General features: G+C 40.8%; 1 protein-coding gene across 3 annotated transcripts in view; it reads left to right on the top strand.

Annotated features, from left to right (window-relative positions):
- The first annotated feature begins 12112 nt into the window (after positions 1-12112).
- The window catches only part of CDH6 (cadherin 6), a 150478-nt gene continuing 147891 nt past the window's right edge, over positions 12113-14699 (top strand). For 2 of the 3 annotated variants that reach the window (XM_019983097.2, XM_070774808.1), the window contains exon 1: positions 12113-12307. The gene's annotated coding sequence lies outside the window, so the exon portion shown is untranslated. Of the gene's footprint in view, positions 12308-12443; positions 12560-14699 lie in introns of those variants that run through there. The other variant, XM_070774806.1, reaches the window with a different exon arrangement.

The following is a 14699-nucleotide window of genomic DNA, read 5'->3' as shown; positions in this document are numbered from 1 at the left end:
TAGCAGAATAAGATATGTGTCCCAAAATGATTTAGTAAGACACACCACAACTGCTTTTCTCTGGTATCATAATCACATAATCATTTTCTTTTTGGATAGCCTAGATGTTCCAAGCAGAGGGTGGCAAAAAGGAGGAAGAGGTAATATGAAATGAAGAAGTCGAACTAGAATGTTAAATGCTGTCTTGCGATACTTATGCAGATGATTCAAGTTCCCCATATGTATTGCTTCATTTTATGGGAAGACCCTTCACGGCAAATAGATGGGGAAACAATGGAAACAGTGACAGACTTTATTTTCTTGGGCTCCAAAATCATTGCAGAAGGTGACTTCAGCCATGAAATTAAAAGACGCTTGCTCCTTAGGAGAAAAGCTATGACCAACCCAGATAGCATATTAAAAAGCAGAGACATTACTTTGCCGACAGAGGCCCATCTAGTCAAAACTATGGTTTTGTTAGGGGAAGCACACTGATTGAAACCACCCACCCTGGCCAGGCACCATAGTAACCATTTGCATGAGTTGTTTTATGACAGGAGATCCTGATAAGGAATATGGAACAAATAAGCCACCACCAACCAGAAGAGTTGGGGAAAGGTCTAAAGGAGACACTGCGTGTCCGTCCACTTCCCAGAATCCCTCTCGCTAGCACCTATCTTGGCTGAGCGATGCGTGCACCACCAGGAAAAACTCTGAATTAGAATGATTGGCCAAAAACCACCCGGAAACTAATCCCATCACCATAAAACCCGACATTGCGAGCCACCTGGGAGAGCAGTTCTCCTGGGTTCCCTTACTCTACTGCTCTCCACCCGGGTCCCCTTTCCCAATAAAATCTCTTGCTTTGTCAGTACATGTGTCTCCTCGGACAATTCATTTCTGAGTGTTAGACAAGAGCCCAGTTTCAGGCCCTGGAAGAGGTCCGTCTTCCTGCAACAGTTTTTCCAGTAGTCATGTACACATGTGAGAGTTGGACTATAAAGAAAGCTGAGCCCCAGTGAACTGATGCTTTTTGAACTGTGGTGTTGGAGAAGACTCTTGAGAGTCCCTTGGCTTGCAAGGAGATCAAACCAGTCAGTCCTAAAGGAAATCAGTCCTGAATATTCATGGAAAGGACTGATGCTTAAGCTCCAATACTTTGGCCACCTGTTGCAAAGAACTGACTCATTGGAAAAGACCCTGATGGTGGAGATGATTGAAGGCAGGAGAAGGGGACGACAGAGGATGAGATGGTTGGATGGCATCACCAACTCAGTGGACATGAGTTTGAGCAAGCTCTGGGAGTTGGTGATGGACAGGGAAGCCTGGCATGCTGCAGTCCATGGGGTCACAAAGGGTCAGACACGACTGAGTGACTGAATTGAACTGAACTTTAGTGCAGGAGCAGAGAAGTGACATACGACGGGGTTGAGATGCAATTACACATGTGCATGAAACAAGTCACATTTCAAAAATCTACTAGTTTTCAGTGCAAAAATGTTGTTTCAAGTAAGTTTTGATAAAATCTTAAATGAAGGCTTGCATACATTTGCAAATAAATGCACAGACAAAAGTAACAAATGACACGTAAGCACACAAATGTAACTTGTATGCACTTATTCAAAACTCTCATAGACGAATCATGACAGATGAAAAATGCCAACAAGGAAAAGAGAACACAAGGGCATATAGCATTGTATTATTTCTTGGTCTAATTTTATGTGTATCATCACTTATTTAAAATGAAACCCTCTGAGGAAGGATCATCAATTTAATCTTGAACTGCTGTATAATCTTATAAGACCTGCCCCCTCTTTCCCCTCTTCTAGCAGCATCTCCAAGAGGCTGAGTGGACTAAGGATAGGCAGGCTTTGTGCTTCCTTCTCCTTCCTCTTCAAACAAGCATCATATTCAAATGAACAAAATATGAAATGAATCTTTAAAAATAAAGGACTGAGCTGTGAGGGATCAGGCAGAAGGCAGGAAGATTCCACCAGCCAGTGCTGGGGGCAATGGGAACATTAGGAGACAAACTGGGTATTATCATATCAGTAGACAATGCCTGCATTCCAACTCCTGTGATTCACTGCTGAGAGCTGGTCACTTCAGGATACTGGCTCTAATATGTCTTATGATAGGATGACTCTGCCTTATGCTTCACCAAGAAAATGATGATGTTTTGCAAAATAAGAAGACTAGCAGAAACCTTACCCTCCTCTTCATTGCATATACTTATTCACAACCACAAAAAGCCACAGTCTTCCTGCCTCACCAGCTGCAACCTGGGGCACATTTAAAAGTGTCAAACTATTTCAAACAAATACGATACACTGAACCTCATTAGTATATTAAGTTCAAGTCATACTCAAGATTTGGGTTCAGATCTGTTTGCTTGCTGTGTTACTTAGAATAAGTTATTTAATCTCTCTAGGTTTCTGTTCCCTATCTGTAAAATGAGGTGAACACTGACCTTAGAAGGCTGTCATGAAGAATCAAAAAAGGCAACTTGTAAAGTACTGACTGTAATCCCTGGCACCTAACAGGCTTGTGATAAATGGAGTGATTACTGATGTTCAAAAATGTGAAATTTCAAGTTTTCTGTGAATTTTAGGGTTTTGTCTTTGAGTTAGAGACAACCAGACTATCTGCACAAGCTTTTTAAAATCAAAAGCTCAGAAAGTAGACAATTTCATCCCATCCCCAGATTCTGGTTTTAATAGTTGAAGATAAAATACTCTATTTTTTGACGATAAAATACTCATTTCTAAATGTGTTCTGTCAAACTGTGGAGTCCTGTTCAGGACTCAACCTTTCCGAGTCTTCTTGCCCTGCCTGGAAACACAAAGACTAATTATCCTCACCCTCTACTGAAGAGAACTGTAGTAAACACACAAAGCAGTAATGAACATGAAGCATTTTACAATCCTGAAGAGCAATATAGCACAGGCTGTTACCAATATAGCCGTGGATGAGTATCTGCTACTCTGATGTTGAGTGCCTGTGTTCAAAGCTCCACTCTGCTACAGGACAGCAGCACGGCAGGCACAGTAATGAAACACTCTAAACCATCATTTACTCATGAGCCTGATAAAGTAACTGCTTCACAGAGTCGTTGAGAGAATCAAAAGAATATGAACAAAAGCTTTTAACACATAGTCTGGCATATAATACGTCTTCAATAAATCTTAGCTACTAAAATTGCTTTTAAAGATTATTATGTAGTCATGGACCTTTTTCGGCTACAAAGCATTTAGTTCCCTTTCAATTTTGCAATTAGAAATTTATTTTGTTGCTTTAGTGTCTGAAAATATTAACTAATTATTACCAACTTTGATACCCACTAAAAAGTTTCAAAATATCCTTTAAATGTCTTTATCTACATTCTTAAAATATTGTGGCTTGTGACACTTTTCAAAAAGGCTCATATCCATGATTCTTAATAAGCTTAGTGAAATCTCCTACGTGGTAATGTTCATGGAGATATGTGATTATACGTATAAAGATTTTAGTGGTCACAGAAATAGTAATAATCGTTTTCCTCAATTCTCAAGTATTACAAAGAAGTACTAGTTCATATCACACTTTAATACCAATTAATAAAAAGGACTTTTAAAATATTCAGTGTCTCTTTAAGAAAAACTAGCTCTCTGTGTGGTTGTTCTTCAAGACCATTATTCCAAATTAGTGACGGGAAGCCATTTTCAACAGCAGGGCCGCGCCTTTGTCCACCTAGCGGCCACACAAGAGAATAGCAACATGTAAAGAAACGTCTTTGAGAACAATGACGGAAGTAAAAAACTATTTCAACACTTCAATTTATAGATAAACCAAGGCCAAGAGACAAGAGATTGGTCAAGACTACAAATTTTTCAGTAAACTACCTACATGTGAAAATATTATGTGATATTTTGAGTATTATGATGTCTGGAAAACTAATCTCCAAAATGGACTTAACTAAGGTTCTTTTAAAATTCTTCTTATCAACACCCAGAAGCTTTTTTCCAGTTTTCTTTTTCCTTCGAAGAGAGATAATAAGTAAAGTTTCCCAGGGGCAAAGAGAGGACCTCAGCTGTGACGAGAATTCTGCCTGTGTCCTCTATGAAGGATTCCTTTTTGAGGAATAAAGACTGCCCCTTGAGGGTTCAGAAGTGCACAAAGATAGCTCTCCTCAAAAAAAAAAAAAAAAAAAAAAAATCAGTAAAAGTCAATGCATCTTTACAGATGGCCAAGGGCCCACAATGAATAAAAAACAAAGATCAGGAAATAAGTTAAAAACTGATTTTTCTCAACTTTGGGGTACCTCTAGGTAGAAGTAGGCATAGGTTAAGTACATACAAAGCAAAGAATAAAACAGAATTTTCTTGATTTAAGAGGTAAATTACTTTATCAGTTTATTGATAAGCTTTCTGCTGGCCCTAAAATTTAACAAAAGCACTTAAGGTTTTGTTTGAACATAAATGCAGTAGAGAGCTGAAACCATTACTCAGATATCTTAAGGCAAGTAATAAAAGAGATAGTAATGGAACAACCAAAGCATGTTTATTTTAAAATCAGAAATTTCATACCATGGCAGGTTTTGATTTTCACATCACTGCATATAGATTCCGCAGTAAACTCTCTGAATCTTTAAGTCCCTATCTAGCAATTAAGAGAATAGAACTCACTTCAAAGTGTGTGTTTCAACCTCAGCCTTGACTTATACAAACTGTGTGACTTTGAACAAATTATTTTACCTCCCATTCCTCAGCTTCCCCATCTGTGAACAAGAATGATAATAGTATCTAGCATGAGCCATCAGATGGACTATATGTGATAACATACATAAAGAACAAGTAAATGACATACCATATACATGCAATAAATGCTAGCTATTGCTCTTATCAAAATATTGTATGCATCCGTTTTCTATACTGCAAGCCTGAAGAAAAAAGAATAGTAAATGAAAGTAGTTTCACATTGGAGTTTAGTATATAAACAATATTGTGTTAGTTTCAGGTGTACAAAACGGGAGGCATGGATAGACGAGTCTTGGTCTCAAATGAGATATGTGACTTTGGACAAAGCACTTAACCTGTATTATCTTTGTTTTCTCATCTAAAAATTAAGAGTCTCAAAATCCAAGAACCTCAAGTTTGATAAAGATGTTAAAGATCATTCAATCCCAAAATTGATGAGCTCATTTATAACAAGTGTTGGTCCAGTCTGGGAATGAATACCTTCAGGAATGGGACCCGTTGCTATGCTGAAGCTATACATTTCATCTTGAACAGAACTAAGAGTTTGAAAATTTTTCCATATGTTGAGCTGAAATCTACCATCTGCATGTCATCAAAGATCAAAGATGCCAATGGTAGTAAGTTGCACAATTATTTTATGTCATTAAGAAAGAAGAGACATTGCCAATTACACCATGACACAATCCTTTCTCATCATGTCAATTGTGAGAGGCATTATAATTTCAGAGATATTAAAATGAGAAAATATGGATGTTTTAGAATTAACAAAATGCAGTAACTTCCAGGGGTTTCTCCAGTTGATACTACCTGAAGCTTCTATCACATTAAAAGCCATTCTAATTTTCTTCCATATGACAGTTCATCAAGTATTTGAAAGTGTGACTCATGGCCAATTTGAACCTTCTCTTTTCCAGTCTTATAACCGTTAGTTCATAAACATGATCTTAAGTCTACGAATCATCTAAAGGTTCCACCAAATCAATTCTAGTCCATCTAGATTTCTATTTATTTACATGTAAGCACCAAGCATTTTTTTTCAAGCACCAGAAGCTAAAATGATGATCAAAACAAATGCTCTATCTTCAGTAATTCATTGGATATACAGTCTAGCAAGTGAACAAGAATATGTAAACAAGGGCTCTAGCTAAAATACTATAGGTATTTTATAAAGTACAGTGAAAACACAGGAGGGAGCAAAAAAGAAAAAGGCATTTAAGTGTGATACCTTAAAAAAAGAAGATTCTACGTGAGGTCTGGTCTATTCTAAAGATAACACTTAAACCTACACAAAGGATAATCTTTGTGTAATTGTTTTTGTCTTTTGACAAAACTTGTGAAATTTTAACATTTCTCTCTCTCTATATATATATATGTATATATAGTCCCCCAGTGTTTTTGAACATGCATTATTATATTATTTTTCCCACTCCAGTCAGTCAGTCAGTTCAGTTGCTCAGTCGTGTCTGACTCTTGGCGACCCCATGAATCACAGCACGCCAGGTCTCCCTGCTGCTGCTGCTGCTAAGTCACTTCAGTTGTGTCCAACTCTGTGTGACCCCATAGATGGCAGCCCACCAGGCTCCCCTGTCCCTGGGATTCTCCAGGCAAGAACACTGGAGTGGGTTGCCATTTCCTTCTCCAATGCATGAAAGTGAAAAGTGAAAGTGAAGTCGCTCAGTCATGTCCAACTCTTAGCGACCCCATGGACCGCAGCCTACCAGGCTCCTCCATCCATGGGATTTTCCAGGCAGGAGTACTGGAGTGGGGTGCCATTGCCAGGCCTCCCTGTCCATCACCAACTCCTGGAGTTCACTCAGACTCATGTCCATCGAGTCGGTGATGCCATCCAGCCATCTCATCCCCTGTTGTCCCCTTCTCCTCCTGCCCCCAATCCCTCCCAGCATCAGGGTCTTTTCCAATGACTCAACTCTTCGCATGAGGTGGCCAAAGTACTGGAGTTTCAGCTTCAGCATCAGTCCTTCCAATGAACACCCAGGACTGATCTCCTTTAGGATGGACTGGTTGGATCTCCTTGCACTCCAAGGGACTCTCAAGAGTCTTCTCTAACACCACACTTCAAAAGCATCAATTCTTTGGCACTCAGCTTTCTTCACAGTCCACCTCTCACATCCATACATGACCACTGGAAAAACCATAGCCTTGACTAGACAGACCTTTGTTGGCAAAGTAATGTCTCTGCTTTTGAATATGCTATCTAGGTTGGTCATAACTTTCCTTCCAAGGAGTGAGCATCTTTTAATTTCATAGCTGCAATCACCATCTGCAGTGATTTTGGAGCCCAAAAAATAAAGTCTGACACTGTTTCCACTGTTTCCCCATCAATTTCCCATGAAGTGATGGGACCAGATGGCATGATCTTAGTTTTCTGAATGTTGAGCTTTAAGCCAACTTTTTCACTCTCCTCTTTCACTTTCATCAAGAGCCTTTTTAGTTCCTCTTCAGTTTCTGCCATAAGGGTGGTGTCATCTGCATATCTGAGGTTATTGATATTTCTCCCGGCAATCTTGATTCCAGCTTGTGCTTCTTCCAGTCCAGCGTTTCTCATGATGTACTCTGCACATAAGTTAAATAAGCAGGTGACAATATACAGCCTTGACGTACTCCTTTTCCTATTTGGAACCAGTCTGTTGTTCCATGTCCAGTTCTAACTGTTGCTTCCTGATCTGCATATAGGTTTCTCAAGAGGCAGGTCAGGTGGTCTGGTATTCCCATCTTTTTTAGAATCTTCCACAGTTTATTGTGATCCACATCAGCCTGCCATTACTCCCATCAAGTGCTTCTATAATTGGGAGAGGGATTAGTAAGAGAAAGGAATTTTTCCTTCTGGGTATAAGTGTAGGGCTTCCCAGGTGGTGCTAGTCGTAAAGAACTCGCTTGCAAATGCAGGAGACATAAGAGAAGTGGGTTTGATCCCTGGGTCAGGAAGATCTGGAGGAAGGCATGGCCACCCACTCCAGTATTCTTACCTGGAGAATCCCATGGACAGAGGAGCCTGGCGGACTATAGTCCATAACATCATAAAGAGTTGCTCACAACTAAAGCACCTTGGCACGTGTGTGCACACTGGATGCAAGTGTAGGATTTTCTGTTTGTTCTGGTCTACACTAGTTATTTAAGAGAATACGCTGACACTGTGCATATCCTCCTACTAGGTTGTTCCTACTAAACCAGGACATGCTCCTTCAACTGATGTAGTACAATCTGCCAAACTTAAGTTGTAAGTATTTCATCAGACAAATTTAGATTCTACCACTACACAGTGAATAAAATATAAAATAATTCATCAAATTTGAAGTCCACTCTAGCAACCTGGAAATGCCCTGAGTATTCAAATGTCCAGGGTAGGTCAATAACATTTTGCTGCTGTGCATTTATCTAATTTGGAAATCTCCTGGCTATTGCAATCTACCTATAGTGATGAGTCAAATGATCAAGAGGGAAATGTCTTAATGCACCCTGTGATCCAACCCATTTTAAACACAGGACTGGAAACTCTCCCAGAATAAGAAAACCTGGATAAGCACATGAAGTTTGTGTGAATTTATTTTAGCTTATATTGAGATGTCTATGGCTCTCACAAAAGAGGAATTCCATCGAGGTTTCCTGTCTCCTTTCTTTCAGTTCAATAATACCCAAAGTAGTTAAAACTTTTCCCCCCCTTAAGCACTGATGTGTGTATGCATGCATGGGTGTATATGCATGTGAACACACACAGGGCAAAGATAGGAAATAGCCCTTATTCCTCACTGAAATCTGTTCACTTGTGCACACCATGATAACTAAGTAATAAACATTGTAACATGTAGACTTTTTTCTGGTTGACATTGTAGATTTTTTCTGGTAACAACACATTTGAGGCAAACTTTAGAGGGAAGATTTGGATGAAGCAAAACTACCCATGCCAAGATTCTTAATTAGGCACATGGTTTTAAAAGTGAACTTTTTTCTCCTAATCAAGAATAACTGTTGATGATCATGAAAATGTTTTTATCAGGTAATCATTGCATACAGATGCACATTACTGAAAAGAAAGTCAGAAAACATGTAATTATTTATTTATATGCATCCCCACTATAAGGATAATATCACTGCTTAATCATCTGAAGAGAGATTTAGTGGAAGTTGAAAAATCCCTCATCAAAATTAATATCCCTAATAATAGTCTATGAAGGAGTATTTTTACAAAATTGAAATTTTGCAAGCTGTAAAAGGAGAGAAGTTATTTTGACTGAAGCATATAAAATAATGAAGTCGTCTAACAATTAATGAGATACTTCAGCTGCACCAAATTACTAAACAAAACCAGAGGCTGTGGAAGGGGACACTTTGGGGATGTATTCCCAGTTCACAGGGGATAAACCAGAGGCTGTGGAAGGGGACACTTTGGGGATGTATCCCCAGTTCACAGGAGCATCCCCTTGGTGCTGCCCTCCATTTGGGTCCTGAAGGTAAAAGAATCTGCCTGCAGACACAGAAGACATGACAGATGTGGGTTCGATCCCTGGGTTGGGAAGATCCCCTGGAGAAGGAAATGGCAACCCATTCCAGTATTCTTGCCTGGGAAATCCCATGGATGGAGAAGCCTGGCAGGCTATAGTCCATGGGACCACAAAGAATCGGACACAACTGAATGACTGAGCACACAACACATGAAAGGGCTCTGTGTAGGGGACCCTGCTGCCTCCCTCTGCCCCAGCCCCGGCCCGGCGAACACTTGACCAATCAGAACTGCTTTCCAAGAAATTGGAAATGAAGCAGAAAGAGAAACATTCTTTCCAACAGGTAAGCTCTGGTACAGTCAGTGGTACTGCACTGAAGGTCTGACTGAGTAACAGAGAAGGCCAGTGTGAAGGGAGACAAAACAGAAGCATAAGCACAGTGAGGACAGGAAAACAGTACTCTAAGCTGAGTACTTGTGGCTTCCAAGTACCTGTTTCCAAGTCTTTCCAGAAGCCCTGCAGAATTTCCACTCTTGAGTTTCAAAAGAAGACTCTACATGATGATAACAAAGACCCTCTTATCTGTTTAACTCTCTCTAATTAGCTTCTGTTACTTGCCAACATGTTTTTGTGTGCCAGAGAATGAACTAGAAACAGTACTAATATGACACTGGATAATTGTATAACCTTAGTAACTCTCAGTTTTTTATCTCTGAAATGAAAATGAAATAATTCTGGATGTTTACATACCAGATAATCATTTGACCTTAATAACTCTCATTTTTTTATCTTCGAAATGAGAATGAAATAATTATGGATATTTAATTGAGAACAATGACTGCAGTAAATAATGCTAGAAATCCTCAAATATCACACAAAAATCTTTTTTAGTATTAAAAGTGCTGTCCTTTATGTAATGTTGCCACTTGAACTATCCCAAAGCAAATTGATTGCTTATCCATTCTTAATAACAAGTAGTTGCTTCAGTCACCTTTGATGTGTAGTTTAGTGGGGTTAGAAGAGTAGTATATTTCAAACAATTAAAGATTTCCTTTGTGAGATATAAACTTGTTCAACAGGGAGAACATTAATTTCACTATTATCCCATTTTTACTATAAAAATCAGTTATTCTGCACATCTTTCTGCAAAAGGCAGTCTTAAAATGTGGTTTATTTTTAATGGTATATATATACATATATGTATGTATATACACAGACACACACACACACACACACATAGCCACAGTTTTACCAGTAATATTTCTGACTCTTCTGCTTTCCAGTTTTCATTGCCTTGGACATGTTATTTAACCCATGCAATGCCATCATCAATCTGCTTCCTTTGTCCTAACGGGGAAAAAATCAGACTACTTGTTGAAAGAAGAATTCAATAAAATGATCTGTGAAAGTACTCTGTAAGTGATAAAGGACTGTAAAAACATAAGGAGCTAGTATTTCCAATTAAATGTATAGAATTCATAATCTGAGGAATGGAAGCAGCTTTCTTCTCGCCTACCCTTTCTCTACAAGATTCTGAATAGCTGCATGAAGAGAAAATGTTCAGCCTCCTTTTTGTTAAGTTGGTGGCAATTCTCCATTAAAGGAAGATCTTTTCAAGAAAGAAATTCAAAGTCTTTCCATCTTCCATGTGTGGAACATCTGTGCTAAAACCATTCCATGCACACTTCTTTGAAGCACTGACTGCCTAGAGGAAATACTTTGATTTTGGCTTTATTTAAATGCCTGAACTTCTATTGGAGAAACAAAAGATTTTCTAGTAAGAGCTGAGTTGGGAAGGAGACCAACCTCCAACCAGTTTAACCACTCAGAGGCCAGAGTAGCCTGGATCTTTTTAGCACACCATGCTGTGGAAATCTCCCCGCAACTTAAAGCATACACAAACAGATGGTTTGGGATGCTACTGACCCCGGGTGCGATCACTGTGGTAATTAGATTTAATTTTCCTAATCCAACAGTGCCTGGCTCCATCATGTCTGTATCTTTTATGTAGAAAACCATTACTCTCACTTAATATTTCAACATGCTTAAGATTTTGTAGCTCAGTTCCCTAATATTAAAAATTACTTTAAAAAAATTACTTTTTGGTTACTATAAGTATAGCTATGCAAACTGCTATGTGTACCTAAGAGTTCAATTTGGAGGTTACCCTACTTCAGGAACTTTCATGAAAGATCACAAATGGGAGGCAGACCTGAATATCAGTACACACTCTTCTGCAAGTCTTTTGTGTCCTTGTATTAACTCATTTAGAAAGATGGAATCAACCATAAGTCAGTAGTAAGCCTGAAGGGTTTGGGTTCGACAGTTTCTGCAAGCCCAAGGAAGCATGACTTCATTTTACAGCATCTTGGGGTTACTCACTCCAAAAGAGTGACAGAGATCATAGGACTATGTGAAACCTGTCTTCCCAGAAGAAAAGGAAAGACGCGTCTGAATCTATGTCTGCTTGCGTCTGGAGAACGCCTGTTTATGTTGTGAAGAAAAGCCGTCAGTACTGTTATCTCAGGAGACTGGGTTTGTTTTATGTGTGTGCATGTTATGCGTTCTATAACACGAAGCTGGCCAACTGATAGCGCAACGAGGTACCATGTCCCTGGGAATTGTAATTGCTTGGTCGGTTAAAAAAAAAAAAAAAAGAATATCCAACCGTTACAGATGATCGCACAAGGTGCATTTTGATAGTATAAAGGAGGGTACAGACGAAGTCACGCAAGTTCTGAGTATGTCTTAACCCCCACCCCCAAAAAATAAGAAAGGAAGAGAAAGGAAAGCCTGGAGCGGAGGGAGTGTTACAGGCAGCGAATTGCTCAGGACTTCAAACACAGGGAGTCATTCTGTCAAGGGGAGGGGGCGGGCGGGGGCAGGCACTGGGCCTCTCTAACAAAGTCCTCCTCTCTTTGCTCCCTCCCACTTCATTCACTTGCAAATCAGTGTGTGCCCACAAGAGCCAGCTCTCCCGAGCCCGTAACCTTCCCATCCCGAGCTGCAGTTTCAGCCGCGGCAGCGAGAACGGCTGAGCGGGCAACCGCGGCGGTGGCGGCGGCGGCGACCGAGGCAGGAGCAGCCTGGGCGGGTCGCAGGGTCTCCCTGGGAGCAGGAAGGCGAGCGGAGGTGGGTTCGGTCTCAGTTGGCGATGGTGCATGCCTTTTCTTGTTTTAATTCTGTAGCGCTGATGGAAGCCAATCAGAGAGAGCGAGCCCTCCTCGCCCGGTGGGTGCCGCACGCTGGAGTTGAGAGGGATGTTCAGCCTGCGAGCCGGGTCGGGGCGGGCGCTCGGGTCCGGTTGCGCGGGCGGCGCTGCTGCCGCTGCCCAGAACGGGCGCCGGTTCCCGGGGAGCTTCAGCGCCGCTCCTCCGCCTTCTGGTAAGACCGCGTAGGGGCTTGGTGGGGGCATATGTGACGGGGCCGCCGGGAAGAACCCGTTGCCTTTCTCTCCGCCGGCAGAGGCTGCCAAGGGATCTCCGGCATTTGCAAAGTTGGCTGGTCAATTACCAAGGGCGCTGGTGCGTGCAGGACCCGCGGAGCGGTTTGGGGCTTGATTTATTTCCACCTGCCCACATCACAGGGTCTGTGCAGGGACCGCTTTGGCTGGGTTACATTTCTTGGTTTGGGAGCCAAAGCAGAAAATTGGGTAGCTTGAAAACTCCTGAATGCTCCCAATAAGGAAAACTTAGGCTAAAGAGATGATTTGTCTCAGAGAAGATGCTTATTTAAAAAAAAAAAAAAAAAAACTGTTAGCTTGCACGCCGGGGGCAACGCCTGCCGGCTCACATAGGGCAGAAATGCTTAGGTTGCAAGGAAAGTCCAACACTGGACTCCGAAAATGGAGCACACTGTCCAGGGAAAAGTCATGTGGAAGACGGAGCTCGCTTGTGCTCTTCCAAGGCTGGCCAGGCACAAATCTGGGGGAAAACGCCTCCCCCGGACTGGTTGGAGAGCAAACCAAGTGCGCCTGGTTTTCCGGTGTCCGATGCAGGAAAAGTGACGCCCCCGGTGCGATATTCCGGAATTTAGTAACAGGGAATCTTGCTATGTTGTGTGTTGCAGAGCTGAGATTACTTCTGTAGTTATTCTTATGCCAAGAGTTATCGGAGATCTCGGAGATGGGAGCTGCTGGAGAGGTCAGCGTAGTGCTCAAGTGGTGTCACTGCTGCAATAAAATCCATATTTTATGGGGAGTTATATGCAGGTCCTTGTTAGTGCAAGGGGCTGTTCACCTGAGTTAACTACAGAGAACATCCAAGTACCAAGAAGTTTAATCATCTGGAATAGCCATACATTTCTCTCCCCTCTCTCGTTTTTTTTTTTTTTGTAAAGACATTTTAATTATGATATTCACTCTATGGAGGTGTATCACCCCATATCTCAGCCAATTTTCATTTTCACTTACTGAAGCACATAATGTAGGAAAGAAGAGGATTTTTCCTGCAAAAAAAAAAAAAAAAATGTTGCTGCTGGAGTGGGTGATGTGTACATGCCTGGCTGCTCTGGAGGGGCGCACATGCGAAATATCGGTTCTCTGAGTGGTTATAATCCAGGGGGTGCAAAATCCTCCCTGTATGGGAAAAGGAACACAGGGATATACCTTGTTAATGCACAACTCTTCTAAGAATGAAGAATAAATCAGCTTATACAAACGGTGAGCAGGGATTACTTATTTCCTTTCTTTTCTTGCTGATGCCTGTACCTGAAAAGGAAAGGCTTTAGTATTCTACTTTAGGAGAAAAAAACCTCTTCCAGTTTGGCTTCAACATCACCCTTTGTGTTTCAATACTTGCACAGCTTTGTGCTGGCTATTTTTTTAGAGCCAGAAAACAAGTTGTGTGAAGAAAGAGGATATGATCAAGCAGATGTCTTCATTATGTCATAGGAGGAGGGCAAAGTTTATGCCAGAGGCCAGATTTTCAATGCAGAGCTCAGAAACTTAAAAGAAATCCAACAATTTACTGGAAAATGCAATCACGCAGGATTGTATCTCGCCCGTTTCGCTCTATGGTGTGTTCTAATTAAAAAGGTATTGGGGAGAAATAAAAGGCAGATCTTTTTCTACCTGTTTTGATGGTTCATGGCATACTTCAGAAGCAGAGGAAGTAACCAATTTTTTCAGAAAAACATGAGAAGCAGCAGTGTATCTCTAAAGGAAAACAGCAATGGTTTAGTTCTACTGTACTTGTCTGCAATTATCTTTTGCTACCTTTGTAAGTGACAGACTGGTGTCTCTACAGGGACTTTTAGTCCCTTTACTATCTGGCTTTTACATCAATTTATTGCAATTCTATTTCTTAATGCTAACTCTGCAAAGATAATATATAGAAACACACTCATTTTCTACTAAGTTGCCTACTATCAGAAAATGTGTGTATTACCTCTTCCACCCACCACTTCCATCAGCTTTGCAAGTAAAAACTTACTGAGGCACTCTTCATTTTAAAGCAAAAATCTCTCTTGAAAATATTGTTCTGAGATACTTGAAAACCGCTAATATCAATAGAAAGCATAACTG

Source organism: Bos indicus, chromosome 20, assembly GCF_029378745.1.
Source record: "Bos indicus isolate NIAB-ARS_2022 breed Sahiwal x Tharparkar chromosome 20, NIAB-ARS_B.indTharparkar_mat_pri_1.0, whole genome shotgun sequence".
NCBI lineage: Eukaryota > Metazoa > Chordata > Mammalia > Artiodactyla > Bovidae > Bos > Bos indicus.
Note: the sequence above shows the minus strand (reverse complement) of the source record. Positions and strands in the feature narration are given on the sequence as shown.